Genomic DNA, 23,181 nt, shown 5'->3' with positions numbered 1-23,181 from the left:
TAACATCATATTTGAATCGTTTTAAATCACTCAATTGCAGTAATTTATTACGGCAGCAATAGGAAACTAATACAGCCTTCAATTTCTCTCCACCATAGAAGACCAGCCAATCCCCTTCTCAATTTTTGAGTCACCTCTGGAATCCCCCAGCTTTGTTCTGTCCCTCTGCAGAGCCATCCAGGCCTGTCAGGATGAAGGAGAAGTTAAGTCTGACTTGAGACAGAACAATAATAGACTACACTGTGTGCTTCTAACCACATCATACCTATCCATTCATTAAACCATCACCACATATCTGTAAGAGAGATACTTTATAACCTTCTTTTGCAAATGGGAAAACTGAGATACTGATAGGTTACATAATTTATTCAAAGTCCTTACAACTAGCAAGTAGCAGACTTGAATTTGAACTCAGATGGCCATTTTTCAGAGTCCAAGTTCTAAACCACTACCCTAGGTGACAGAAATTTCCATACCCTGAGGATGAGGTGCTAAAGAGGCCTTCTTGGGTTTTCCCCTCTAGGATTCACCCGCTAGGATTGAAATGGAATTTAAAGTAGTCATCTTTTCCCTCCCCCTTGAGTACACAAAGTAGTTGGAGAAAAAGTAGAAGCCAATCTACTAGTCCCATTTCTGAAATGCATTCACTGCTAGAACCCAGAAATCTGTCGAGTTACATAAAACAGAATATTCTAGGACAAGTGCTAAATGATGTGCCAATCTCCCAGCTGCCAAGAGTTTACATTGAGCCCCAGAGAGAGGCTCTGGTCACCTCACAGCTGGCCAGATGGGTGTGGGGGATCCACATGCAGGGAACCTATCACCTTCCTAGATAATGCAGGGTGTCTCTGATACAGAGACAAGGCAATAGGAAAGTGCAAGGATGTGTCTGGTGGCTTATTTGTAGAGTTAATATTTGAAAGGCTCTCAGAAAATTGCCTATAAGCATTTATTTGATGTATTAAATGAGTTTCTTTCCTTGGCCTGAAGCGTGAACATGGAAAAGTTATGCAAGACAGTGATTCTCAAACTTTCATATCACCTCAGATTCTTGTTAAAATGCAGATTTGATTTTCAAGACCTGAGATGGAGTCAAAGATTGGGTTTCTAACAAAGTCCACTCAAGCCTATTGACCAGACTTCAAGTATGCAGATGTGAGGCACCGATTACATAAACCAGAGATTTATGTAATCTAATTATGGACAGGGGGCAGGGTATACCCTAAAGGTCCAGTATGTACTCTGACTGCAGCTAGACATCTGGCCCTACAAATCATTCTCCTTTTCTGGGCAGGAGGCGTCCATCAGCCTGGCCAGCAGGGTGGCAGTGGATCATTTCCACTAAAGCCCTGGCCACGTATCAAGTATGAATGAGGCCCCTGGCCAGAAGGGTAAGGAAAGAGCCAACCAGGAGAAGCATAAGTCCTCCAAAGCCTCCTGTCCCTGACAAAATAAACACCAAACTTCTTGGGATTCACACCGTGTATATGAGAGTCACAATCCTGTTCTCTTTTCCACTGTACCACATGGTCTCCCAAATACTACTGGCTATACCAGATAGCTCATCATTTGATCAAATGATTTCTCCTATCATTAGGAAGTGCTTCCCTAGCCAGCCTTGTATTCTCTAACAGGGTAAACTAACTTTTCTCAGTCCCTTAGAGCCCACCCTCCATCTCCTAAGCCCTCACTTCTCAAAGTGTGGTCCAGGGACCAGCAGCTTTGACATCACGTGGGACCTGGCTGCAAATGCAGATTCCCAGGCCTAACCCAGACCTGCTGAGTCAGAAGCTACATTTAACAAGATCCTGGTTATTTGTTTATTTATTTATTTATTTTTAAAGAGAGAGTGAGAGAGGAGAGAGAGTGAGAGAGAAAGAGAGAGAATTTTTAATATTTATTTTTTAGTTCTCGGCGGACACAACATCTTTGTTGGTATGTGGTGCTAAGGATCGAACCCGGGCCGCACGCATGCGAGGCGAGCGCACTACCGCTTGAGCCACATCCCCAACCCAAGATCCTGGTTATTTATGTGCATGTTAAAGCCAGAGGAGTACTGGTCTGAGCCAATTTTATTTATGCAACTGTCTCATGGTTCATGCTCAGCCCCCATCTCACCTTCCCTTTTTCCCAAGCAGGTCAGTATGACCTAGATGACAAGTATAAATTTAGCCTCCTCTCCCTCTCTCCTTGGTTACCTCTGCTTCCAGAGGCTTTCAGTCCATTTGTCTTCTTCTGTCAGGGCCAATTCTGCAACCCTACCCTCTTCTTAACCAGAATGTATCAATAGCCTTCATATAGAAATCTTAACAATAATTTGTTTTCTTTCTAAAGGAGAAATTATTTGGTTGAAAGGCTTGAACTGTAATTAGACAGGCTATTCTGTTCTGCACGAGAACATGGTTGTATGATGTTTTCTGTACTGCCCCTGAGATCACAGGAGGAGTTTGCCTTGGTGGGAAAAAGAAGGGACACGGCCACTTGGGGACACCTCTGCCTAGAGCTCTTGTCTTTACAGCATCTTAGATTATAGCAGGGAAAACCCATAAAAGTTCCAAGCAGCTGCTGTTTCTCATGAGGCAAGAGCCAGACTGGCTCAGGTCATCCTGGGGCTGGTGAGGTTATTTTCCAAGAACCTGCTTTTAGAGATGAGCCAGCAGAAGGTCCCTTTAAGGGCCTAAGGGCCAGAGGACAAATTGCTAACTTAACCTTGGAATAATGAATGATCCAGCCTCCCCTTTGTACCCTCCATAAGAGCAATCTTCGAAGTGCTTTACAAGGGTTTATAGGCTTGCATTCTTTTAAAATCTCATCTGTTGATATCTTTCAGAACATAAAAATATAGGCAGAAAAAAAATTGTAAAATAAATAGACACTTTCTTTAAGGAAAAGAAAAAGTAGTTCACCAAGCAAATATGATCACTAATAACATCTGAGCCTGTTTCCTTCCTATCTTATAATTTTTGGGAGGTTGGGGAGTACCGGGCATTGAATCCAGGAGTACTTAGACACCCAGCCATATCCCCAGTCTTTTTTTATTATTATTTTTTACTTTGAGATAGGGTCTCACTAAGTTGCTGAGACTGGCTTTGAACTTGCAATCCTCCTTCATGAGCCTCCCAAGCCAGTGGATTACAAGCATGTGCCACCATGCCCAGTCTATCCTATAATCTTAGTTCTATACATCAAATATATACACCGACATGTTTGATATACTAACGATGTATACATCAAGATTTATAACAGCTTATATAAAATGGGGATTGTACCCTAGTTTTATATACTGCTGTCTAACTTTTCCCCCAATATTTTTGTTGGTACATGGAAGTTGTCATAATGGTGAGATTTGTTGTTACATACTCATACATGCACACAATATGACAATATAATTTGGCCCATATTGTGCTTTCTAACTTAACAGATGATTTCTATCTGGTGTCATTAAACAAAATTCATATATGGTTCTAATCATAATTTACTTAGCCAGACCCCACACACACCACTATTGACAATTTCTTTTGTTTTGATTTTTTTTGTCATTTCTAATACCTTCAATATGTGGAAAATAAAAATGAATTACTTAAGACATCATTTACTTAGCAAGTATTTATCAAGCAACTACTAAATGCCAGGCACTCTGTTGGGAGGTTAGGATATAAAGATAAATCTTGAGCTCACAGACCTGCACAGGAGCTCAGGCCCAGGATAGGCCCAAGTCCATCCTGCCACCAATAGTCACCCACCAGAGCTCAGGCTCTGCCCAGGACCACTTCCACCCACCAATAGACACCTGCTGGAGATCAGGCCTGGCTCAGACCTGCCTTGCTGACCTGTGCAGGAGCCAGGACCCAGGGTAAGCTTGGGTCCACCCCCCACTAAATGCACACCACTTGGGAGCCCAGGTCTAACCCATTTCATCTTGAGACACTGCAGCTATCCCCATAGCCTCCCTATGCAGGAGCCTCTACCTTGGGACAACAGACAGGGCCTAGATGCAGGTGTGTCTTGAAGCAGGCATCAAAGCCAGTGTAAAGTTCACCCTTTCAGCCCCATCTCTGAGAGACATTGCATCCATCTTGGGGACGCTTCTACTGTTATCTTGAGTTACCTCCTACTATTGTTGCATCCACCTATAGGTGCAGAGGCATCCATCCTGGGACACCAGCAGGGTCTGGAAACCCAACACCAAGATGAGATACAGATAATCTGCACAGATAGTACAAGATTGTAGGGTAGAAACTTTAATACCTCAGATCCGCACTGCAAGTAAGGAAATCACATAAATAACATGAAAAAACAAGGGAGGAAAATGCCCCAAATAAGCCAGGATGCTACAATAACAGAACTCATTAACAGTGTGCAGTTGGTGAAATGTCAGAGAAGGCGTTCAGCATGTTCATAATTAAAATGATCTGTGAATTAAAGAATGACCTAAATGGGAAATGGGCAAATACAGACAAAAATTGATCACTTCAACAAAGAGATAAGAGAGCAAATACAGGCAACCATTGATGACGCCAATAAACAGATAATGGAACAAATCAGGCATCCATTGATCACACCAACAGAGAGATTAGGGAGCAATCACAGGTAGCAAAAGATTTCTTCAAGAAAGAGAGATTCTGAAAAAAAAATCCTTGAAATAAAGGAACCAATAAACCAAATAAAAAACGCAATAGAAAGCATGGCCAACAGACTAGATCACTTGGAAGAAAGAACATCAAATAATGAAGACAAAGTATACAGTCTGGAAAATGAAGTTGACCACACAGTGAAGATGGTAAGGAACCATGAGCAGAACATCCAAGAATTATGAGATGCTAGGAGCCACAAGCAAATAATATGATGCATGGCACTTTCGGTTGTAAGGTGACGCCAGCTAGCCACTGAGATGATATGATTATGTTAAGATTTACATTCATATGGAAATTGGACTCCTGCTGTTCACCTGGAGAGTTCCCATTGGTTGGGGAAGGATAGTAGGAGGGAATTCCGGGGGAGGTCCGGACCCCTCCCCCTTCCGGTAGGTGCGCGTGGGTGGACCGGTTTTGGCTTGCCAGCACGTACGGAGGATTGGCGGCTTTTTCAAAAATAAAGTTTTGTTCCTGCTTGAGTGGCTCGTGATTCTGTGCCCAGCCAAGACATTGGCAATGAGATAGCATAAAAAGACCAAATCTAAAAGTTATTGGGATAGAGGAAGGCACAGAGATTCAGACCAAAGGAATGCACAATCTCTTCAATGAGATAATATCAAAAAATTTCCCAAACATGAAAAATGAATTGGAAAATCAAATACAAGGGCTTACAGGACACCAAATGTACAAAATTACAACAGATCTACACCAAGGCACATTATAATGAAAATGCCTAGCATACAGAATAAGGATAAAATCTTAAAGGCCACATGAGAGAGGAATTAGATCACATATAGGGGGAGACCAATTAGTATCTCAGCAGATTTTTCAACCCAGATCCTCAAAGCCAGGAGTTCCTGGAATACCATATACCAAGCTCTGAAAGAAAATGGATGCCAACCAAGAATCTTATATCCAGCAAGATTAAGCTTTAGATTTGATAATGAAATACAAACATTCCATGATAAACAAAAGTTAAGAGCATTTACAATGAGAAAGCCTGCACTGCAGAACATTCTCAGCAAAATATTCCATGAAGAGAATTGAAAAACAACAATGAAAATCAGCAAAGGGAGGTATTACAGTAAAGTAAAAACTAATCAAAGGAAAAAACAAGTCAGGTTAAATACCAAAAATAAACAAAAATGGCTGTGAATACAAATTATGTCTCAATAATAACAACCCTGAATGTTAATGGAATAAACTCACCAATCAAAAGACATAGACTGGCAGATTGGGTTAAAAAAAAAAGACCAACAATATGCTGCCTCCAAGAGACTCATCTCATAGAAAAGACATCTACAGACAGAAGGTGAAAGGTTGAGAAAAATTATACCATTCACATGGACTGTAGAAGTAAGCAGGGGTTTCCATCCTCATATCAAATGAAATAGAATTCAAGCCAAAGTTAATCAAAAAGGATAAAGAAGGATATTTCATACTGCTTAAGGGAACCATTCATCAACAAGACATAACAATAATAATTATATATGCCACAAACAATAGAGAATCTACATCCATCAAACAAACTCTTCTCAAGTTCAAGAGTCAAATAGACCACAACACAATAATTCTGGATGACTTTAACATACCACTTTTACAACTGGATAGATCTTCCAAACAAAAGCTGAGCAAAGAAACTATAGAACTCAATAATACAATCAATAACTTAGGCTAAACTGACATATATAGAATATTTCATCCTTCAATGAGCAAACACACTTTCTTCTCAGCAGCACATGGATCCTTCTCTATAATATACCATATATTATGCCACAAAGCAACTCTTAACAAATATAAACAAGTAGAGATACTACCCTGCATTCTATCAGATCAATGATAATATAAAAAATAAAGGCTACTTTGACATCTGGAGACTAAATAATATGCTACTGAATGAACAACAGGTTGCAAAATACATGAAGGAGGAGATTAAAAAATTCTTAGAGGTGAATGAGAACACAGATACAACATATCAAAATCTCTGGGACACTATGAAGGCAGTACTAAGAGGAAAGTTCATTGCATGGAGTTCATTCCTTAAGAGAAGAAAAAGTCAACAAATAAATGACTTAACATTATATCTCAAAGCCCTAGAAAAAGAACAAATCAACATCAAAAGCAGAAGACATAAAATAATTAAAATCAGAGCTGAAATCAATGAAATTGAAACAAACAACTGAAAAAATTGACAAACAAAAAGTTGGTTCTTTGAAAAAATAAATAAAATTGACTGACCCTTAACCATGCTAATGAAGAGAAGAAGAAAACTCAAATTACCAACATATGTGATGAAAAAGGAAATATCACAACAGGCACTCCAGAAATACAGAAGATAACTAGAAATTATTTTGAAAACTTTTACTCCAATAAAATAGAGAATATTGAAGGCATTGTCAAATTTCTAGAATTGTATGATTGATCCAAATTGAATCAAGATGATACACATAATTTAAACTGATCAATTTCAAGTGATGAAATAAAAGACACCATCTTTCTTGGTCTACCGACCAAGAAAAGCCCAGGACTGGATAGATACACAGCCAAGTTCTACAATACCTTTAAAGAAGAACTAATACCAATACTCTTCAATTTATTTCAGGAAATGAAAAAAAGAGGGAGCACTTCCAAACTCATTCTATGAGGCCAATATCACCCTGATTCCAAAACCAGGCAAAGATACATCAAAAGAAGAAAACTTCAGACCAATATTTCTAATGAATATAGATGCAAAAATTCTCAATAAAATTCTGGCAAATTGAATACAAAAACATATCAAAAAGATAGTGCACCACTATCAAGTGGGATTCATCCCAGGGATGCAAGGTTGGCTCAACATACGGAAATCAATAAATGTAATTTATCACATCAATAGACTTAAAGATAAGAATCATATGATCATCTCAATACATGCAGAAAAGGCATTCCACAAAATACAGCACCGCTTCATGTTCAAAACACTAGAAAAATTAGAGATAACAGGAACATATCTCAACATTGTAAAAGCTATCTATGCTAAGCCCCAGGCAACATCATTCTAAATGGAGAAAAATTGAAAGCATCCCCTCTAAAAACTGGAACAAGACAGGATGCCCTCTTTCACTACTTGTATTTATCATAGTTCTTGAAACACTGCCCAGACCAATTAGACAGACAAAAGAAATGAAAGGGATACAGATAGGTAAAGAAGAACTCAAATTAGCACTCTCTCCCAGTATGATTCTATACCTAGAAGACCCAAAAAATTCCACCAGAAAATTTCTAGAACTAATAAATGAATTTAGCAAAGTAGCAGGATACAAAATCAACACCCACAAATTTCTGTATATCAGTGACAAATCCTCTGAAAGGGAAACAAGGAAAACTACCCCATTTACAATAGCCTAAAAAAAATAAAATACTTGGGAATCAACTTAATGAAAGAGGTGAAACACCTGTACTACGAAAACTACAGAACACCAAAGAAAGAAATTAAGGAAGACCTTAGAAGATGGAAAGATCTACCTTGTTCTTGGATAGGCAGAAATAAGATTGTCAAAATGACCATACTACCAAAAGCACTATTCAGATTTAATGCAATTCCAATCAAATTCCCAATAACATTCCTCATAGAAAAAACAATCATGAAATTCATCTGGAAAAATAAGAGACCCAGAATACCTAAATCAAGAAGAGTGAAGTAAGTGGCATCAATATAACAGAACTTAAACTATACTACAGAGCAGTAGTAACAAAAACAGCATGGTATTGGCACCAAAATAGACTTGTAGACCAATGGTACAGAATAGAGGACACAGAGACTAACCCACATAATTACAGTTATCTTATATTAGACAAAGGTGCCAAAAATGTACATTGGAGAAAAGATAGCCTCTTCAACAAATGGTGCTGGGAATACTGGAAATCCTTATGCAACAAAATGAAATTAAACCCCTATCTCTCACCATGCATAAAACTCAACTCAAAGTGGATCAAAGACCTAGGAATTAAATCAGAGACATTGAATTTAATAGAAGAAAAAATAGCCCCAAATCTCCATCATATCAGATTATGCCTCTACTTCCTTAATAAAACTCCTATAGCTCAAGAATTATATCAAGAATCAATAAATGGATGGATTCAAACTAAAAAAAAAACTTCTTCTCAGCAAAAGAAACAATCAGTGAGGTGAATAGAGAGCCTACAATTTGGGAACAAATTTTTACCACATGTACATTAGATAGAGCAGTAATATCTAAGATATGTAAAGAACTCAAAAAGCTTAACACCAAAAAAAAAAAAAACAGTAAATAAATGGGCCAAGGAACTGAATAGACAGAAGATATACAATAAATCAGAAGAAGATATACAATCAAACAACAAATATATGAAAAAATATTTAACATCTCTAGCATTTAGAGAAATGCAAATCAAAACTACTCTAAGATTTCGTGTCACTCAATTCAGAATGGCAGCTATTAAGAATACAAACAACAATAAGTGTTGGCAAGGATGTGGGGGAAAAGGTACACTCATACATTGCTGGTGGGACTACAAATTGGTGCAGCCAATATGGAAAGCAGTATGAAGAATCCTTGGAAAACTAGGAATGGAACCACCACTTGACCCAGTTATCCCACTCCTTGGTCTATTCCCAAAGAACTTAAAAACTGCATACTACAGGGACACAGCCACATCAATGTTTATAGCAGCACAATTCACAATAGCTAAACTGTGGAAGCAACCTAGATGCCCTTCAGTAGATGAATGGATAAAGAAAATGTGGTAAATATACACAATGGAATATTATTCAGTATTAAAAGAGAATAAAATCATCACATTTTCAGGTAAATGTATGGAGTTGGAGAATATAATGCTAAGTGAAGTTAGCCAATTCCAAAAAACCAAATGCTGAATGGTTTCTCTGACTTAAGGATACTCATTCATCATGTGGTGGTGGGGTAAGGTGCATGGGAGGATTAGATAAACTCTAGATAGAGTAAAGCGGAAAAGGGGAATGAGGGGAAGGAAGGGGGCATGGGGGGAGGAAATACAGTAGAATGAGATGGCCATCATTACCCCAAGTACATGTATGAAAACATGAATGATGTGACTTTACTTTGTGTACAACCAGAGATATGAAAATGTGTGCTCTATATGTATAATATGAATTGTAATGTATTCTGCTGTCATATATAACAAATTAAAATTAATAAATGGAAAAAAGATAAATGTTGAGGGCTTCACAGTCTTCTAATGAGGTCAGTAGGCAAACAAAAGCACAGAATGTATAGTGTAAAGTTTGTAACAAAGGGACATATCCAGGAGAAAAAGAGAATCCCCACTCATAAATAGCAGGAATCCCAGAGAGTCCTTCACATGGATGAAAATTTTGGAGTACTGAGCAATGCATGCCCTCTAAAATACAAATAATTGTCACTTCCCTTATGCCACCTCTGTGTTTATGATGGCAATGTAATTTTCATGACATTTTCAATATCAATACACAGCTCCTCCCTAAGGCACCAACAACTCTCTGCAGTTCCCTGCCTTATCAATTTCCCAGTAGGATTGGGACCAGTTTCTGGGACAGCAAGGACAGGATGGATCATTACTTGAGCGCAAAGCAGGAGAAGCCTAGATGGGTGTTGTGAGTGCCAGTCCTGTAGGCAGGCTCTGGGTAGGACCCTAGATTCAGCATGGGATGGATTAGCATGCAAGTCAAAAGCCAGCAGCCCAAGGCTATTCACTGGGTGAATGGGATGTGAATAGAAAAGGTGACAGCCCATCAAGTGCTCTGGGTCACCCAAGCCTCACTGCCCATCTGCACGTCAACTCAGGACTTAACCACAACAGCTGTGAGGAATCAGCCCTTTCCTACTGTACAGCTTATGCTGATTATAGACACATGGCCTTATCAATTCTGATAGGGGTTCCTAGAGTAAGTCCACACACTTCTGAATAGGGAAAGAAGATGGTTCAACCTGTCCAGTGGCAAAAGGCCAGTATTTGAACTTACCTATTACTAATGTCACCCATAAAGAAGTAGCTCTTCAGATAGAACACTGGAATTTAGGCATTAAACAAATAATAATCATGGTGGTGACAGCAAAATTGATTAAGAGATTGGCATATGCCAAGAACTATCATAATACTTTAAAGGTAGGTATTCATTTAACACTCACAAACTTAGGAAGTATCTTGTTACATTTATAGAAGAAACAGACCAGAGAGATTAAACCCAAGGTCAGCCAACTACTCAGTGACAGAATCCATTGCTCAAGCTACAAACCATACACCACACTGCCACCTGGGGATTCTCAGGTCTTTCTGTGACTTGGGACTCTGGAATCTAGACTTGGGGGAGTCCAGACATGCATAAGAAAACCCCCAGATGGAGTGTGACAGATGGCTTCTGTCACTAGAAGGTGTTAAACAGGGAGTAGGAGACAAGCAAGTTGTAGCTTCTAAATTTCTGGTTCCTGAACCTATATTTCTATGCCCAGTCCCAAGCACTCAGTATTCGAATGGTCGGGGGCTTGGGATCAACATTTTTATCTCACCCTCAGTCCATAATAATTCTGTTGCACTCAACCTTAAAGCAGCATTTAGAAAACATTTAATCAGACAGTATGCTAGTCTGTGTGTCTGTTGCTCTTCTGTTTTCAAGCATGTCATAACATCTCAGAAAATCTGGGGATGATCTGGATGCCAAAATAGAGGAAGCAGAAGTAATTAATGTGAACTCCCCAAGGGGTAGGGAAATCTGAAGGAATAAGACTTAGGGCTATTAAGAATTAACTCCCTGGCCCTAAAGAGGGCTGGAGTAGTCTAGCAGACAGCAGCAGATCAGAAAAGTGGGCCTTCACAAGGATCAGACTCCAAGAGCTCCAGGAATGGTAGGTATTGTGTAAGAACAGCGACTTCAGGCAATTCTCAGCCATTGGCCTTACAAGAGATACCACCAAACAGGATTCCAAACTATCACACAGTCCCAGCTGAAATTGCATCAACACCCACACTTTATCTAAATAGACTGGAAAGAATGAGCCAAAGAGAGGGGGGAGGAGGGAGGGAAAAAGAAGGAGAAAGGGCAAAGAACAGGTAAATGTGCTGATCTTGTAGCATTTTATTTCATTTAAACAACACTTTTACAAAGAAATTTAATAATATATATCCAGAGCCAAGAAAATGTCTCATCCTATTTTATCTTCTAATCACAGTTCTTAAAAATAATTCAAAACCTGGAGCCAGGAGACGAAGAAGGTACACTTTCCACATGAATGCATTCATTGCATTTTTATTTTTAATAGCAAAAAAATTGGAAATAATATAAATGTTTTATCCTAAAGACGACAATTAAGTAAGTTTTGGCACATTTCCTAAAAAGAATACCATGCAGCTGCTAAAGATTTAAATTAAAATGGGGGAATATATAACAACATAGGAAAATATGTATTTTAGGAAAAAAGCAATACAAAATTGCATAACAATATGAAAACCAGATGCCCACAAAAGATTATAAAAAGAAGAGTTATAGTAAGCTGGTAAGATTATAGATGACTTTTTTTGTATTTTTTCTAAAATTTTATAATGTTATTATATTACTTTTAGCTTTTAAAAATATTTTTAATACATCAAAACAATTTTCTGCCAATATATCAGTATGCCACTAACGAAATACATATATATGCACTTTTAAACTTAAATGAAATCCTGACAGGGTACAGAGCACATTTTTCAAACATTACTCCCACTCACCTGTAGATGCATTAAAATTCTACTAAATTTTCAGTGATACAAATTATCTTTCAACTTGAAAGGTGTGCTAAGGCCTTTAGATAAATATAACCATTTCTGTGCCCAACATGATTATTTTAAGTAATTTTATAGAATCCATTCTGCTCTTGCTACACCTGGTAATTAAGTTCAAACATCCTGAAGAAAGCTGCCTCATCTCCCTGAGGCCCATAAAGAATTTCAATTGCCATTTTAAGCTTCCAATTAGTTCACAACATAAAATTACAATTTACTTTTGATATTTTTTCCTCTGGGCCTAATATTTTTTTTAACCACTCTTCTAACCTATATTGTAATTGTGTCTCCTCAGTCTTGTGCAAAACATTCCGTCTTTTCATATTACTCTAAGATACAACCTGGTTAGTTAAGTCTCTGTCCTATTTAACCATACCTGTTTAGTGGGAATAACTGTCTCTCCAGGAAGCTCTCAGAACCCAGGCCCTGACCCTTAGCTACCCCTTTATGGAATATCTATCTATCTCTCTCTCTCTCTCTCTCTCTCTCTCTCTCTCTCTCTCTCTCTCTCTCTCTCTCATAGGACCTGGCAGTCTTATCTCCATTTCCATTTCTCTAACATGATTTAGGAGCCTGAGGGCAACAATTAAAATTTATCTTTCCACTACTTGGAAGGCAAGTAACCATACCACTGGGGCAGGATCATTGAGAAATTAATTTGTTTGTTTTTTCTGAATACTTTTATTTTTCTATTTTAAGCAGAGAGCCAAATTCTCTCCAGTCCTTGATTCAGGGATTCTAACCTCCTGCCTGGAACAGAAATCTAGAGCTAGTAGAAGCCAAACACTTTAAATAACTCAAGTCATGAAAGGCAAATAGACTGACAGGTGAAAAGAGCCTCAGAACCAGTGAGAGTGAGGAGAAAGACAGCCTCTCCACCTCCTATCACTGCCCTTTCCCCAGGCCTAAGGAAGAGAACTCACCTAGGAGACCAAGCCGCAGGAATTCTGGGTAGCAACAAAATGGTGGTCCTGTAGGGAGTTCTTTCTCTTCTGGGCCCTCTGGTTAGAAAACCCTGCATATCCCAAACACATTAAAAGACATCCTAATCATCCACTCTTGTGAAAACAACTTTTAAGCTCCAGGGAAATACTTTTACTCATTTCTTTTCTTTGTCCTCAAATTAATTGCACCTGAACCCCAGGAAATTTTGTGGGTTGTCTCACTGACAATGTCAGAGATGAATGCTGTTTGAAAGTTGGGGAGGATTTGAGAGAGGAAAAGTCTAGGTAGGAGAAAAGATAAATTAATTCATATGTCAAATCCTTTTTCTTAACTAGCATATACACATGGAATCTTCAAATAAAACATTAATTCCCAATAGTGCCAAGCAATCTTTTAATTTTTTGCATTTCTTCAAGTCTCAATTTATAGCTAAAGAGCAACTGAGAAACATTTTATAATACCATATTAAAGAATTAATATTGTTCTTAACTTTTTACACATAAGTCTAGACTTATATGCACACAATATGATCCTAATTTAATACCATGGCAACTAGAAGAATATTAAACACTGGAGTGTAAATCTTTTTTAATTTGATAAGATTAAATTCAAATTTTAAAATTAATTTAAAATTTATCTGTACACTTTTGATTTAAAATTTTGGTATTAGCTATAATGCGTGTTTTACATTTTACTTTAGTAGATTTTTAAAGCTTAGAAGTAAAATAACATAAAATGTTAATTTTCAAAAATTTACATTTATTTGAGGTCACCCTGAATAACTTAATGAGACCCTGTCCCAAAAGTAAATGAAAAGGAGTGGGGACGTAGCTCAGTGGTAGAGCATCCCTGTGTTCAGTCCCAAATGCCCCCTTACCCCCAACCCCCCAAAAATTTCATTTATCTTAGTTTAAAAGTTTTTGGTGAAAATATATTCAAATTTTATTTTTTAATTCATTGGATCATTATGGTCAATAGAACCTAAGTTATGTGAAAACCTTGATTATAAAAAAAAGTGATCTTTGCTAACAAAAATGGAAGCAAATACATTTTGTAGAATAATTGTATAGTAATTTATAAGATATGTATGTGTGTCTACATGTGTTTATTATTTATATAATCATCACCAGATTACTAATAAATCATTTGTCTTTTACTATTGTATTTAACAATTTTTAATCATAAAATACATAATTTGAATATATGTTTTGATTTTGTCATTAGGAAGATATACTTGTCATATTAGAAAAACAGATTATATTTTACTTATCAGTTTGGTACCTCAATTAACATCCTTGAGATTTTCAAAACCTGTGTTAGGAAGCCTCAGTGGAACCCTTGACTAAGCACTGCATATGTTGGGCACAGCCTGCCTGCCAACCTGTTTCCAGCACCAGCCCACCAGCAAGGGTCTCTGCCCACCTCTGAGCCACCTCTTAGGCTGCTGATGGTGTTTATTGACCATCCTGGAAAAACCTGCCCTTCAGAGCTTGGGACCAACCAGCTCACCTGCAGTTCATAAAGTGACAGGAGGCAGGGTCATTCCCAGAGGCTGACCAACTTTTGTGAGTTGCAGTACTTTTTCAGTTTGGGAAGCCACTTGGTTTGTGTGGGAGTCCTCTTTTTAAGAAAAGACTAGAAAACTACAAATACAAAATTAGGCATTGGAAGAAAATATTTCAAATGAGAAAATAAATCACAAATTTAAAGAAAGTTATAAAAAAAATCATTTTTAAAGCCTGTGTAGTCATCAAAAAAGCCTCTCTAGCATACCTGCATACTGTTCCCCATATTTTTTGGCTGGATATTCTTCAATAACTTCTTCATACAACAATGACTTCAAAATATCATTTTTAAAGGAAAATAGAGAGATAATACAGTTCTTCCTCTACCATGGTTGATCAGAATTTGTTTGTCTTTCCCTGTCCTTAGGTTACTGATAGTTCTTTTTCTTCTTTCTTTCCTTTTTATTTTTTGTAATTTTTTTTTGAAAAAAAATATATAAGAAATAAAATATATAAGAAAGAAATTTCAGCTTCAAAACTTGTTACTGAAAAGTGTATGTATATTTTTATGATTATAGTCAAATTTGGGGTCTCTCAAATTTGTTCTATTTATAAGCTAGAAGATTTCAAAACATTTCAAGTTTTCTTTTCCAAGATCTCATGTTAAAACTCTTTGAATTGATGACATCATTAACCAATATGCTGCCGATGTCCTCCTGTCCGGACATTAGAGCAGTCATCAAGGGCAGTGGGAGCGCTCCTAGAAGTCAAAATTTACATTAGAATGCTAGCAAAAGCAACCAACTCAGAAGCAAGTATGAACCTTATAAATATATTTCATTGAAACAATATTTTCAACTCAATTTCACCTTATTGAATTAAAAAATATGCCTACAACCCTTCCAAGCATCTCAAACATAATGAAAAGTATGAAGAAATATCAGAATGGAAAGAGACAGTGGTCATAACCAACTGAGGTTAAAATATCTCTCTTTTGCACGTTTTTAACATTCAGGACTTTGTGGCATTGCTAAGGCGCCAACCAGCCCCTGACAAAGGGCCTGTACCAAGAAGCGACTTGGAGTCTTAAGCTTCGGTATTTCTACCTCTCTGAGTTTCCCAGAGGAAAATTCTGATAGTCTTACCTGAATGAGGAAAAATGATTCTGGCAGGAAAAACATTAACTGTCCACTATAGTCATTTTGGCTATCCATCAGTAAGTCAAGTTTTCCCCCAGGAACAAATACAACTTCAACAAAATATTGTTGCTGCTCTAATTATAAAAACATATTGGACCAGCTATAGTGGTACACATCTGTAATTCTAGCCACCAGGAGGCTGAGGCAGGAGAATCACAAGTTCTAGGCCAGCCTCAATAACTTAGCGAGAGCCTATCTCAAAATAAAAAATGAAAAGAACTGTCTATGTAGCTCAGTGGTAATTGAACTGGGTTCAGTTCCCTATACTAAAAAAAAACATGCATACACACATTGAGTATGCTTTTCTCATGTTTAGCTTGGTACCCCATTATTATTTGATTAAGTCATCACCATCTTACAAGGCCCAGCCCAATTGCAGTTTTCTCTATCTTTGATCTCCTTGTCTTAAGGTTTTCAAAATCTGTTCCCTACAAAACAAGCCCTTTAAGATATTCCATTTTAAAAAGTGATCTGTGGTCCCACAGCTTTGGAAGAAATTACATGATATCCACCCCCCTCATCTCTCTGTAATTCAGAATGCATATTAGTACTTTAGGTTACCCATAAAAACGATACCAAAGGCCCCCTGTCAGTGCTATACTCTATGGCAACTGTGTCACTCCTAGGCCCTGTCCCACAGTCTCACAGCTGTCATTTGTGTAAATTTCTCATCTCCTCCACTAGGTTGCAAACTTCTTTATTTTTTTCCGTTTTTTAATTGGTACATTATAATTATACATAATGGTGGGATTTGTTGTTACATATTTGTACATGAACACAATATAATAATATAATTTGATCAATATCATTCCCCAGTGTTTCCTGGTCACTGTCTACTCTTCTGATCTCCCTTCTACCACACACCTTTCTTTTCCTTTTTCTTCTCAAGCTCCCACATATGAGAGAGAAAACATACAACCTTGATTTTCTTGCTTTGTTTGTTTGTTTGTTTTTGGTACCAGGAATTGAAACCAATTGAACCACTGAGCCACATCCCCAGTATTTTTTTTTTTTTGTATTTTATTTAGAGACAGGGTCTCATCAAGTTGCTTAGGGCCTCGATAAATGACTAAAGCTGGCTTTCAACTTGCAATCATCCTGCTTCAGCCTCTCAAGCTGCTGGGATTACAGACATGGGCCCAGCTGACCCTTGACTTTTTGAATTTGGCTTATTTCACCTAACATAATGTCCTCAAGCTCTGTCCACTTTCCTGTAAGTGATATAGTTTCATTCTTCCTGATGGCTGAATAAAGCTTATATGTGTGTGTGTGTGTGTGTGTGTGTGTGTGTGTGTGTGTGTGTGACTTTCTTTATCCATGCATCCATTCAGGGACATCTAGGCTGGTTTCAAACTCCTTCAAAGGGACCTTGATCTTGGTCATCTATATCCCCAAGCCTCCCACAGTATCTAATAATCGGTAGATATGTAAGACATATTTGTAGACCAAATGCATATTGAACATATTGACAGCACTTTAAATTTTCGCAACTTATATTTTATTTCAAAAGGATGGAAACAAATCTAATAAATTAAATGCTAGAAAATGGAAAAACTGGAAGACTTTAAACAACTTTTTCAAATGCTTTCATACTGGTCCATTTCTGGTGTTTACCAAGCAGGTAAGAAAACTTAAAAGCAAATGCAAGATGTTTTAATAGTCGAACTTCAATTTAATTTGGAATAAGCACAAAGAAAAATTATTTTTGAATGTCCATGCTAAAAAAAAAACTGGAAAACATAGTTAATAAAACTTAGAAGAGAATTGTCACCTTACATTTTCAGTTTTGAGAGAGGAAATACACAACATTCTTAATAATGTCTTAATTCACATAGCATAGAGACACAAAAACTATTCAGTCTAGATGTCAGCATCTCAGTTCAGGTTCTTGTCCTTCAATCTGGAATAAACAAAGAACAGACTTAGAATTTTCTGTTGTAAGATATAATTGTGCAAAGGGAATTTTAATTTCAGAAGACTGAAGTTCAAGTCATGAGTTGTCTTCTCCATTTAAACTAAAATTCTGGTATACTAGTTAAAATTAATATATCTTCTAGAGAAAAAGAAGAAAATAAAGAAAGGCAGAGAGAGAGAGAGAAATAAAATCTAAGCAAATTGGCACACATAGCTTCAAAACCTTAATCTAAACATATTTTGGTACCAACACAAATAGGCCTTACCTACTTTTGCAGTGTCTTTTCAGAAAACAAATTGGCTTGTCTTAAAAATTCCCTTAACTATGTTATAAATATATCACATATCACAAATCCATATTACAATGTTTTAGTTGCAGAAAGCCAGTCCAAGTATTTAATGTGGATAGCTCTGAAGAGCAAAGTTCTCTGCAGGTATCAAGGTGTTGACAGAGTTGCCTGCTCAGTAGGAACCCAGCTGTGAAACTAAATCCATTCTCCACACAACCTCCAAGTGACTTTGCCCCTCCAGTTCTTTAAGCCATCTATGGTCTTATGGTAGCTAGTAAAGAAAACATGGGTTGACATAATCCTATGAATAGACTAAAAGCCAGTAAATTATACACCTTAGTGAATGACTTATACAGTGTATAAATTATTTCTTAATAAAATTGTTGCAAAGAAGAAAACAACAACAACAGTGCTCAAGCCAAGCTCAGTGTCAAATGCCTGTAAACCTACCTACTCAAGAGACTGAGGCAGGAGAATCACAAAAAAGCCTTCTGGAAAACTTGGTGAAACAATGTCTCAAAAAAATAAATAAATAAAAACAGGTGGGAATGCAGCTCAAGGGTAGAGCACTGCTAAACTCAATCCCTAGTACCACAAAGGAAAAAATGGTAATTTACAAACAGTGTTCAGTTGTCAGTACTTCCGGGGAACTCTCTCTAACTCCTCCTTGTGAGTCTATAACATCATCCTATGATTTTTTTTTTTTTTTTTTTTTGGTGTGGAGGGAAGGGTACTGGGGATTGAACCCAGGTGCTTTACCACTGAACCAGCCATAATTTTTTTGTTGAAATAAGGTTTCACTAGATTGCTTAGGGCCTTGCTAAATTGCTGAGATTGGCCTTGAACTTTAATACTCCTGCCTCAGCCACTGAGTCACTGGGATTACAGGCATGCACCACTGCATCTAGCATCATCCTATGATTACTTACATCGTTGGCACATAAATTTCTTCATCAATATACAAAAATTAACAGCAGTCATTTTGCCAAGTGTGTTACACCCAATATCTAATTTAATATTTTCAATAAACCTCTGAGCTAAGTAGTATTAAACAGATTTGAAAAAAGACATATTTTTCAGTGCTTTGTCATTCAACAACATTAAGTCCCAAAGACAGAAGTTGCATACATGTGACCCAGAGATCTAATGGGTCACATGGAAATATTGTTTATTCCAAAGTCACAGCATTTTAAAAACTTTATATTAGTTGACTGTATTTTAAAATTAGATTTTATATAAAAATTCTTTTTGTTAGTCTGTCATAACAATTAGAAAACCCCTAAATATTATTTTTTATTTAGCCTGTCATAACAATTAGAGAACCCCTAAATATTTTTTTTCCTTTACTAGGGATTGAACCCAGCAGTGTTCTATCACTGAGCTATATCCCCAGCCCATCTTATTTTGAGATATGGTTTTGCAAAATTGCTGAGGCTAATCTCGAAATGATAATGATAATCCTGCCTCCACCTCCATGTTGGCTGGGATTATAATCATCACCACCTCCCCTGGCTCCTCAGATAAAATTTAACCAAAATCTTTAAATGTGGAAAGTCCTCTCCAATTTTCCATAGCCCCGACTACTATTACCTCATACTCAGTTCACCTTGCTAATTTATTCTACCTGCATAAGGCAGCACAGAAGTTTGTAACCAACAACTGCCCCTGGGCAAGGACCATGTCCTATTTATCTTTGCATCTCTTGCATCTGGACAACACATGATAAATAGCATGAACACAGTAAATAACCCTGACCTCTTTCCTCTCCAATATTATTAGTGAACTGTGTTTAGAGGCATGTTCCACTCAATCATTTCCGCTCCCCTCTCCATTTTATCAGCTAATATATCCCCAGAGTATAGCCTTGCATTGGACCCATGTTATTCAGTTTTCTGTCACTATACCAAAAAAGAGAAAAGGTTTATTTTAGCTCACAGTTTTGGAGATTCTAAGCCATGATCCTTTGGCTCTGTTGCTTTTGGGCCCGTGAGAAGGCAGCACTTCATGGCAGGAGCACATAGCAGAGCAAAGCCACTCCCCTCATGGCCAGGAAGCAAAAGAGAGTGAGGAGAGAACCCACAATCTCCAAAAGTGCATGCTCCCAATTACCTAAAAACTTCATCTTAGGTCCCACCTCTTAAAGGTTCAACCACAACCCCTATAAGACCATCCTGGAAATCCTTAACACATGGACATTTGGATGACATTTTAACTCCAAACTATCGCAAGGTCCTTGGTTGCAATCAGTTCAACAAGTGTCTATCAATGCCTGACCTTCCACAGAAACAAAAGGAAATAATATCTCATTTACTCTCAGAACCCCACTGTAGCAAATGGCAGCAAATATAATTAACAAAATGTAAATTAGGCATGAAGATTATAGAGTTGAATCTCCTGTCACTACCCTGGGAAATGGTTCACATTTAGTAAGATTTATACAAAATAATGTGTATGAAAAGTAAAAATTATTAATTTTTGATTATCCAATGAGCACTGGTTTGATTCAGTCTGAAAATTACCTGAAAGTGTTTTTTATTGATATATTTTGCCACACAAAGTAGCAGCATAAATGGACTTCACAGAGATTTACTTATTTAGCAGAAAAAAATTAGGGCTTTATTGAATATATTACTGCTTATAAAATTGTACTAATTAAAGTGAATCTTTACTTAAAATACTTCTAAAAGGCCCTCAAAGTATTTTATTGATACCCAGTACTGACTTCAGTGATGATATGCTGTAATCTAATCCGACCTTTCACTAATTAACAAATGGTTCAGAAAATTAGCCCACTTTTCATACAGAATTACATTAATCATGTATATATCGTATGTTCATGTAAGCTAAGTCCTTAACCTACTGATAATATTTTCTTAATTTGTTATTTATTTTTGAGACTGGATCTTCCTCAAACTTGTGATTCTCCTATCTGAGCCTCCCAAATTGCTGATATTACATGTATCACCACCACACCTAGCCTAATAATAAGTTGAATACCTATGTCTTTAATTTTTAAAAATTCATGCTTACTATACAAAATTAGGAGACGAAAAATATTAAATTTCTCACAGTCCCAATTACTCAGAGACTAATGTTTAACATTTTGGTGATTTTTTTCTTATTTCTTTCTATTCATATATTTGCGCAATTTTGGTCATAAAATTAATTACTTTTTACATTGCTTTCCATATAAAATTATAACTTAATTTTTAATGTTTGCACAATATTGCATTGTGTGTATATATACACTGGTTTTCATAACTATTTCCCTATTATTGGATATTTAAGTTTTGTCTTATTTTTCAGATTTATAATAAGCCACAATTATCTCAGTAAACAACTTTTCTTTACCAACTATGTCCTCAAAATAAATCTCCAAGAATAGAATGACATTATTGAACTTCCTTCTGTATTACCAAACTGCCATGCAGGTTTGATTTATTTTTAACTCCTACCAGCATTGAGGGGGAGGAGGGCTCATCAATTCATTCTTAATCAGAATTTTCTCTTATGGAGTCTTTTCAATCAGATGTAGAAGGGTGAGTGCAGACTTCGAGAGAAGTCAGAGAGATGATCCCTTGTTAACGTGTCACTTGCTTTTCATGCTGGCTCATGCAGCCACCTCTACCCTGCCTTCTTATGCTCCCTTTCCCTTTGGGCATATAGTGTATCTCCTCTACCTGGAATCCCACTGGACCGAACATTCCAGGAAGGAGCTAATTGCTGCAGCCATACTCAGGAAGAATAGCAAAAAGGCTGTGTGTGCTCATCCTAGAAACGATTTGCATCTGCTCATTCCCAGGAGACACAAGACCAAAGGAAAGCTTTAATGTAGCCAGCTACTTCCTAGGGCCCATGCATCTCAAAGCAGAAGGCTGCTGGTCCATTTGTAAAGAATCATTTTAGTTATAATGGATTTTATTTATTTAAACTGATTATAAAAGTAGTATATATATATAATTATAATTGAAAACATTATCTCCGGGGCTAGGGTTGTGGCTCAGTGGCAGAGCACTTGCCTTGCATGTGTGAGGCACTGGGTTCGATCCTCAGCACCACATAAAAATAAATAAAGGTATCATATCCCTCTACAACTATATATATATATATATGAGAAAACATTATCTCCAAAAAAATAAAGAACCAAAGTCACACAGGATTGCACGCCCAGCTAGGTGCATTTCCTAAAAAGACTGAACACCCCTATAACCACACTGAGCCCTACAGAGGCTGCATTCCATGAGACAGGACCCGTCTTGTTTATTTCTTTGTAATCAGCTCCCAGAAGTTTGTTATGGCACCAGAATTAAAACAGAAAAGGCGATTTTTGTCCTCATCCCCACCCCGGTGAGCTCAGAGGACTCCTGGCTAAGCAGAGAAGCAGTTCTTCCCCATCCTCAGCTAGAAGATAACATGCTTCCTGTCTGTATTTGGAATCTAGAAGCATTTCCTGGAATTCAACCACCTTCCTCTCTACAGAGAAAGGGGCAATTTAGATATCCAGGCCCTCCAGAATAAGAACTTAATTATTGACATACAGGTCCTGATACTGTTTCCCTTGAGTATAATTATTGAGTACTTTCTGTTATGCTTCTTGTTTGTGGGACTTCTGGTCAGACATTTGACTGGGTCAAGTTTCTGATCATTTCCTGAGTAACTTAGTTTTCCTAGATTCACACAGTTCTCCCACTAATATGTCCTTGATACAAATAGTGCAGTGTGTAAGGGGTGTGAGTATTATGTGAGTGCAGCCATGGGCTATAGCTGGTGAAGTTAGGTAAAGGTTCGGCTCACTTGAAAGGCAACTTGACACTGTCATCAAAACTGTAAATGTACATGGCTTCTGATTCAGTAACTTCATTTCTGAGAATTTATCCCAGAGATAGAACTGCACACATAA

The 23,181-nt window shown here is 37.3% G+C and overlaps 1 protein-coding gene across 3 annotated transcripts in view; it reads right to left on the bottom strand.

Moving 5' to 3' along the window:
* LOC308633991 (uncharacterized protein) overlaps positions 1-22,197 on the bottom strand; it is a 40,701-nt gene extending 18,504 nt beyond the window's left edge. For 2 of the 3 annotated variants that reach the window (XR_014018930.1, XM_081267506.1), the window contains exons 1-2: positions 14,883-22,197; positions 13,352-13,443 (exon numbers count right to left, since the gene is read on the bottom strand). The gene's annotated coding sequence lies outside the window, so the exon portion shown is untranslated. The remainder of the gene's footprint in view (positions 1-13,351; positions 13,444-14,882) is intronic. The other variant, XM_081267507.1, reaches the window with a different exon arrangement.
* Between the last annotated feature and the right edge of the window lie 984 nt (positions 22,198-23,181).

The sequence above is a fragment of the Spermophilus citellus genome (genome assembly GCF_964194105.1).
Source record: "Spermophilus citellus genome assembly, chromosome: 15".
Taxonomy (NCBI): domain Eukaryota; kingdom Metazoa; phylum Chordata; class Mammalia; order Rodentia; family Sciuridae; genus Spermophilus; species Spermophilus citellus.
This window is presented reverse-complemented; position numbering and strand designations above follow the sequence as displayed.